The following is an 8,206-nucleotide window of genomic DNA, read 5'->3' on the forward strand; positions in this document are numbered from 1 at the left end:
TTCCTACACCATTTTAAAGTGCAACTAACAGAGTGAGGAAACTTGCTTAAAATTCAGCATCGGAATCTAAACACTTGACTCTAAGGAGGATTCCCCATGATGGTTATTCAGAATTTATTTACTTTTTTACTTATAAAACATGAATAACAGCTTTCTTGTAAGGCAGAAAACACAAAAAACAAATTTAAATAGGATGTTTTGTAAAAATCAGAGATAACTACAAGGATGGAAATGGGCAAGTACAGTTTTTCAGTATAACACCATCAGGTCAAAATGATAGCCTCAATTATCAAAAGGGTGCCGCTTCTACATTTTATTTAAGAAAGCAAGGAGGCACACACTAAATGATTTAGAAATATTTCAAAAATTGCTAATTTTTAGACTGTTATCAGTGGGAAATGGGCAGAAGTATTTACAACAGCAACAAACAAGAATGTTACTTCATCCTTACGGTTGCTTTTTAAATGAGCAGTGATTCCCTGTGGGAGATACCTTATTGGAAAAGTTTGTGTTCTTAAGTAACCTATGGGATATTTAGGTCGTAAAGAGCATTGCTTTAGTGCATTTGAACCAGACTAATAATAAGAACTAATATCAATAACATATTACTCCCTTAGATCATTAATTTAGTCACTAGTCAACTGTAAATTGGGTTGATTTCTCCCACTTTGTAGAAGTACTTGAACCAAGAGATGAATAATTTCCTGGAATGGATTAAGTTAATTAAAATATCTCTTTTTGGTAATTTGGCACTTAAACTATAAAGCAGTGAAATTCAAACAAGTAGAGCTCAAATTGTGAGTAAGATACCCAATATATTTTCCAGTTTAAATCGATTTAGTCATAGTAGAAAGAGAAAAAAATGTCCTTTTTCCTACTTCCTTTCTCTACCTGCCATTACAACTGCTGGTCTCCAGTTTGGCTCCAAAAGAAGCTTCCAGTTCACAGTGGCAAGTTAATCAAGGCAATTTGATGAATATATAAACACAGAGCACAAGTGTACCTTTGTACCACTAGCCAGGGCTTTAACTTTTAAGCACATTGTGGGTAAATTTAAGAATGCCTGATTTTCAAAACTTAGAACCCAGGAAGGCAGAATCAGTGACTCAACACTTTAGCAACATTCATCACCCCATATAGTTACAAAAATTTTTTTCTTGTGATGAGAACTTATTTATTTATAAAATTATGATCTCCTGATATCTCAAAACAGAGGAGTCATAATATCAAGATTAATAACTGTCTCAGGGTATATTCTCTGTTCATCAAAAGAAGAATATTTGTAGCTACATGTTCTTCTTTTGGAAGCAAATGTTCCAAGTAAGATTCTTTTTTTAAATTAATTTTTACTGGCGTATAGTTGATTTACAATGTTGTGTTAGTTTCTACTGTGCAGCAAAGTGAATCAGTTATACATATACATATATCCACTCTTTTAGTCTATTCCCATATAGGTCATTACAGAGTATTGAATAGAGTGGGATTCATGCTTTGTACATATTGAAGAAAAGAAGATTCTGCATTGCTTTAAAAATTCAGTGAAACCTAAGTAACAATAACTTTAAGAATTACACATTCTAAAGTGAAAATAGTTTTTGACCTTCTACAACGTTGTCAGATTTTCTGTATCAGGAAGAGATCATTCTTCTCAGCAGGGTACCAAATAATTTTTTAGAAAACAATTTTGTCAAATTATGTGCTTAGCCCTCAAATTAGCCCTTTGAGATGGAAAAAACTTTGGCTTATGAGTTAACCCTTCGTTCACTTGGATTCTAAATCAAAAGTGAATGTGGAAAAGAGTGAGAATAATAGAACTTCATAAAATTCTGAGAAGCCAAATGAATTTCTTCAGTGTGGAAAGTATCTTGAAAAGAACAAAGCACGACAAAATAGCTTCACTTTGTGACGATGATCACTAATAATGATTAAAAAAAAGTGTTTTCTTCATGATTTTTACTATTGCAAGACATGGCCAATTTTCAGAACTTTAACAGTTACAAGACTATCTGAAAATATCAAGATGTTTAAAAGGAACAATTCACTTCACTACAGCCAACACGTAATGATCAGGCTCCCAAGAATCGGCATCGTGAGTTAAATCATATTTAACACAAAATAAAGGTAGCAAGAGATACATCAAGTAAGATAAAACAACTTTCAAGTTTTTTTTCATATTGCAGTAACATAAGCAATTAAAAATTTTAGGAACTATATATAAATTTACATATGCAATAACAAAATGATTCATTGCAATGTTGTATTTAAACTCTGATGGTATTAAGAACATAATATCCCAATTTACCTAGACTTCTAGAGGCCTTTAAGAAAACATGTTTGCCTTCATCCAGGATGTCACAGAATTCATGCTCTCTTTGACCTAGTAGACATTCTTATATTTTATTAAGTGTATATTATTTGAGCAGTCATCAGTTTTCTTTTGAATGTGTTTAATTTAATGTACATATTTATGTGGCAGGCAGCCTCTAAGTTGATCCCTGATGATCCCAGGCACCTGGTATGGTATGGGTTCGTTGTACTGACCAGAACAGAAAAGAGTAGAATATGGTGCAAGTGATGGGGTGTCACTTCTGAGATTATGTTACAAAAAGACTGTAGCTTCTGCCTTGGGTGTTCTCTCTTACTCTCTTGCTTGCTCTGAAGGAAGTCAGCTGCCGTGCTGTGAGTTGCCCTGCTGAGTAGCGGCCCCGGCTGAGTACAAGGGTTGGAGTGCTGATCAAGGAAAAGACAGTCAAACACTTGACTAGTATGCTCCCAAAGGTACTTCATCAAGGTCATGGAGAGCAAGAAAAGACTTAAAAATCATCATCGAGGAGCCTGAGAAGACATGGTGACTAAATGCCATGTGATATCCTGGATTTGATACTAGAATAGAAAAAGGGCTTTAGCGGAAAAACTGCTGAAATCCAAAGAAAGTGTACAGTGTAGTTTAGAGTAATAGGCCAATGTTCCCACTTGAGTTTTGACAAAGGTACCATGGTTATGGAAAAAAATAGCATTTGGGGAAATTTGATAAAGTGTAAATAGGAACACTGTACATATTGTCTTTGCTACTTCCCTGTAAATCTGAGTATACATTATGTGTTATACCTATAATACATACTGCATATAACATAAAATTAGAAAGAGAGAACACTTGGACAATTAAGGTTTATTAAATGTCAGCTACTTATCAATTTTAAGAGAATGCTATAACTGTCCTTAATAAAATGTACTTTATGTCTCTTAAAGATCAATTCGTGAAATATTCTTCCATGGGGATTTCTCCATTTTAATTTGAACTATGATAACTGATTTTAGTCCTGGGATAAATCTGCTTCAACTCTATGTGCTTTTAAATAGTTTTTATATGTAGAAGCTCATTTTATCTTAAAAGTACCTTGTTATATCAGCAGCAGATGTTTTAGTAAGTCCATTTTAAATATAATAAAACTGAGGCCAAGAGATTTATAGGAAATAAAGACCTTTATGTGCATCCTCCTATTTCAGTATTCTCTCCTCTATGGCAGTGACTTAGGAGTTCTCTTCTTTAAAGCCTAGGGCTATACATGGGGTACAGAGACACTGATAAGCATGTTTTGTGTCTCTGATTACCCCTGATTATAATGTAGATGTATCATGAAACTTTGCTTTTAGATGATTGATGCATTTCAAGATGACTAGGATTAAAAGAGTTTGTTTAGTATTTTACTGAAATTTAAAATAAATACATGCTTAATTAGCTTCTGTCAGCTACAGGATTGGAACTGTAAGTATATTTTGTGTAAGTATTCATAAAGATTTTTGACAGAGAACCATCCCTTTGAGTCCTACCTAACTTTCAGCACAGACTTAAATGATGATATTGTTTATTCATGTTCCATTCATTCTTTATACTTCACTGCCTTTAAATATGCAGGGAATCACGGAGTTGAATTGTCTTGATAGACTTATACTAATTGCCCTATTGCAGATTTGTTGAGTATGGATACATATACAAATAGGATGCTGTTGGGGAGTTTAACTATAATTAACAGTGGGTTATTATACTATATGGCATATAAATAGAGAAAATATGCTAAATATTATATTATAATATATTAAATAATCCTTATATGCGTATATATATATATATATCTGAAATGCAAATATATCCATATAGATTATATATAGTATATATGAAATTGATAATTGATACTGATAAATATCAATTGTATAGCTTGCTATAGATTTGTATAGTAAAATACAAATTTCCATAAAATGTGTGCTCTTATACTCATTACTTTGGAATAAATTTCACATTTTCTTTTATGCTCAGAAGTAAAGGAAAAATATTGATACAAAAATCTAAAGATACTCATTTCATTTTGTTTGAAATCATATTATCTTATTCAAGAAAATGTCATAGATAAAGGATATGCAATTTTTCATGGTCCTTAGTATTCTAACAAAAAGAAAGGTAAGTAAGGCTCCTTGATACTCAATAGTGAATAGGTTCAGAAGAATGAAAATACTGAACAGGTCATGAGGCGTGACTTGGGATCTAACCTATACATAGTACTGACTCCTAACTACAGTATCCATGAAACACTTTGTACATGTCATGATCAAGTTCAGACAGAGACCCCTTTGTCACTCATAATTCAAGGATTATTTAGAATTGTGTTGGGAGATCCCTGGGACAGAAGATTTTTGATATGCATGGTGGTTAAAGTAGTTTTGAAAAAAGTGTGTGGGAAAGGAGGTAACAAAAAGTTAAAGAATATTTTTTATAAAATATTTTAAGCATACCATTTCATTTCAGATTTCAGAAGTAGAGAATATTATTAGAATAAAACTGAAATCCCAAACAACTAAAAGCAGTATAAAAAGGTCAAAAAAAGAATGTTTTGATCAATAAATCAAAAGTTTTTAGTGTATATTAGAGAATAACTTTGAAGCATAATTGGTCAAATTGCAATAGGCAAGTTTTTTGGTCTGTTTTCAAGCTCAGATACAAAGTTCTGAGTAATTCCAAATGAATTAACCAGTTAGTTAGGAACTATGAGGATCAGCATGAATGCTTCACATGTTTCCTGTACAAATACAGTTCAGAAGCTTGGATAAGAGAGATTCAGAGAGAAATAAAATAATTACCTTTCTTTATGATACTACTGACAAGGATATAAAGCTTTATATACTTATAAATAATTTGCCCAAAGCTCAAAACATAATAATTGCTAAAGTCACTTCAAGAAAAATAAGGAACTCTAAATCATTTAACTTTCAAAAAATATAGGTCATCTAAGTAAGCGTAAAAGACAGTGTGATGGAATAAAACAAATGTGAGAGAGTCGGGGGTGGGGGTGGGGAGGTGTGTGAATTTCAGACTGAAATTTGATTTTTAGAGTTTGATTTTTAGTTTCTCTACTTATTTATGTGGCACTAGGAAAAGTATTTACTTTCTTTGGGACACAGGTTTTTCCTCTCTAAAATAGTATTGAGAATACTACTTTGTAATATTGTTGTAGGCATTCATGTTAGATGTAAAGTCCCTTGCTCAGTGCTTTCTCACATAGAAAGACTTGATAAATGCTATCAATTATTTTGAACATAGAAAATTACTGGAAAAAAAACTAAACAGTAAACTTAGGAGATTTTCAATTCTTAAACACTCAATTATGTAATCATTTGCATTTAGGAAAATCTTGCTTATGATTGATTTATCTCCTCAATGACCAGGGAGATAATTTAGAAAGCCATAAATAATATTCTTTTGTCAAATATTTTCTGAATGTTTCATACCCATAGGAAATATAAATACTAAGGCAAGATAAAGTACAAGACGTGTCACATGGCAAAACTGCATATGGTTACTATCTACACTTAGGTACTCATAAGTTCCATAGTAATTTAGAATTTTTAAAGATGGTTTCACTATATGTGTAGAATGATCACATAGTACAGTTCTGATATGCTTCTATTCTTCCTTTTGCTTCCCTCACCCACATATACGCTATTCCAGTCTTATAAATAATATTTCACTCTGAACACCCCAAGTTATTTCACAACTTGTGCCTTTAATTATGCTCTTCCCTTGGCCAGGGATTCCTATCTTTACTATAGACTGTAAGCTACAAATGCGCCAGAATTGTCCTCTCCTTTGTAGGGCTCTACGTTCGCTATATGTCTAATAGTTGTATCATAAAATGAATGTCCCTCCAGAGAATCCCTCCTTATTTCTCAAGACTCGTCTCAAGACAAGGTTAAACGTCTTCACTGCCAAATCCTTCTCTCCTACATTTTTACAGCTCACTGTAGAATTATATACCTTATCCTTTGAGCTTTGAAAACATCCCATGTTTGCAACTAGTATAAAACTTAAGATCAACAGAATCCATTCAGAAGTGAGGATAGAAAGGGAGAAACATCATTAACCTCTTAGAACTCTCTCTAAAATAATTTTTAGTGATACACACAGCAGTTCTCAGATTCATAATTCTATAGCCCTGAAGATGTAGTACTGTGTTGTTGACCTGTCTTTAATAAATCATGATCCTCCTTGAATTAAAGTCCATGTAAGGTAAATTATAAAAATATACCAGAATGTTTCTGCATAGCTTTTGATGAAACCACACTTTTATAATAAATTGTAATAATTTAAATAGACCAGTTACTGTAGAATCCAAACAATAAAAACAGAATTATTACCCATGGAGTTTGAGCACTGCCATCTCCAAGTATCACAGATTTTCATGATTTTTTTAAAAAAGAAAATACCACCTAGTGTCCATCAACAGATGAATGGATAAAGATGTGGCACATATATACAATGGAATATTACTCAGCTGTAAGAAGAAATGAAATTGAGTTATTTGCAATGAGGTGGATGGACCTAGAGTCTGTCATACAGAGTGAAGTAAGTCAGAAAGAAAAACAAATATCGTATGCTAACACATATATATAGAATCTAAAAAACAAACAAACAAAAAAACTGGTCATGAAGAACCTAGGGGCAAGACGGGAATAAAGACACAGACCTACTAGAGAATGGACTTGAGGACACGGGGAGGGGGAAGGGTAAGCTGGGACAACATGAGAGAGCGGCATGGACATATATACACTACCAAATGTAAAATAGATAGCTAGTAGGAAGCAGCTGCATAGCACAGGGAGATCAGCTTGGTGCTTTGTGACCACCTAGAGGGGTGGGATAGGGAGGGTGGGAGGGAGGGAGACGCCAGAGGGAAGGGATATGGGGATATGAGTATATGTATAACTGATTCACTTTGTTATAAAGCAGAAACTAACTCACCATTGTAAAGCAATTATACTCCAATAAAGATGGTAAAAAGAAAAAAGAAAAAGAAAAAAGAAAATACATAGCCAGTTAATGATTGCAAGTTGAGTTATTAGTAGGAAAAAGAAAATCCAGAGATTATAGAAATTCATCTAGTGAAAGGAAAATAGCAAAATAACGAAATTAACTAACTTACAATGTAATAGCAAACTGCTTAAAGTTTATTTTAAGCAGAATTTAAAACAGAACAACAAATCTCGATGTTTTCTGTTTTTCTAGATGTGTCATTAAAAAAAACATAACTTAATGCTTTTCTAGGTATTGAAAATGGGTCAAAAGTAGTTCTTTTGAAATTTATGGACATCACACATTTTGCAAATAGACCTGCTATTCCCCACTTGAGAGTAGAAAATGGAAGTAAAAATTCCTGGCTCTTGAAATCCTCTCATTCATTCTCTTTGGTTTTGTTCTTGACTGCATTAGCAACACGTCCCAGTTTATTATCGTCAGCTTCTATTTTTAAGATCATGTTGGTCAGAGTTTGTCACCGTTGGTCTCGGGGTTTTCTAAAGTGATTTACATCATATTTTCTTCCCTCCTCTGACTTTTATGGTTGTCTCACTCTCTCACTGTGACTTTTCCAGCCTGTGTAGGAAACAGCCTCAAAATAGTTTGAGAAGTTGTACTTCTAGAGGATTAGTGGGTCATCATAGCCATGTTTTCCTTCTTTGCCTGAAATTATATTTTTGACTGTAAACCTGTGGACATGGTGATAGGGATGACAGGAGAGAAGAGCCAATATTTATCAAAAACTGTCTGTGATACACACGACTTTTCCTTGGAGCCTCTCTTGATTTTCCATGTGAAAACAGCTTTTCTTTTATGGAAGTGAATATTATAGTTTGAAAACTGTAGCAAATCCCAGATCTG

This window comes from Mesoplodon bidens (assembly GCF_964165515.1).
Source record: "Mesoplodon bidens genome assembly, contig: HAP1_SCAFFOLD_287, whole genome shotgun sequence".
Lineage (NCBI taxonomy): Eukaryota > Metazoa > Chordata > Mammalia > Artiodactyla > Ziphiidae > Mesoplodon > Mesoplodon bidens.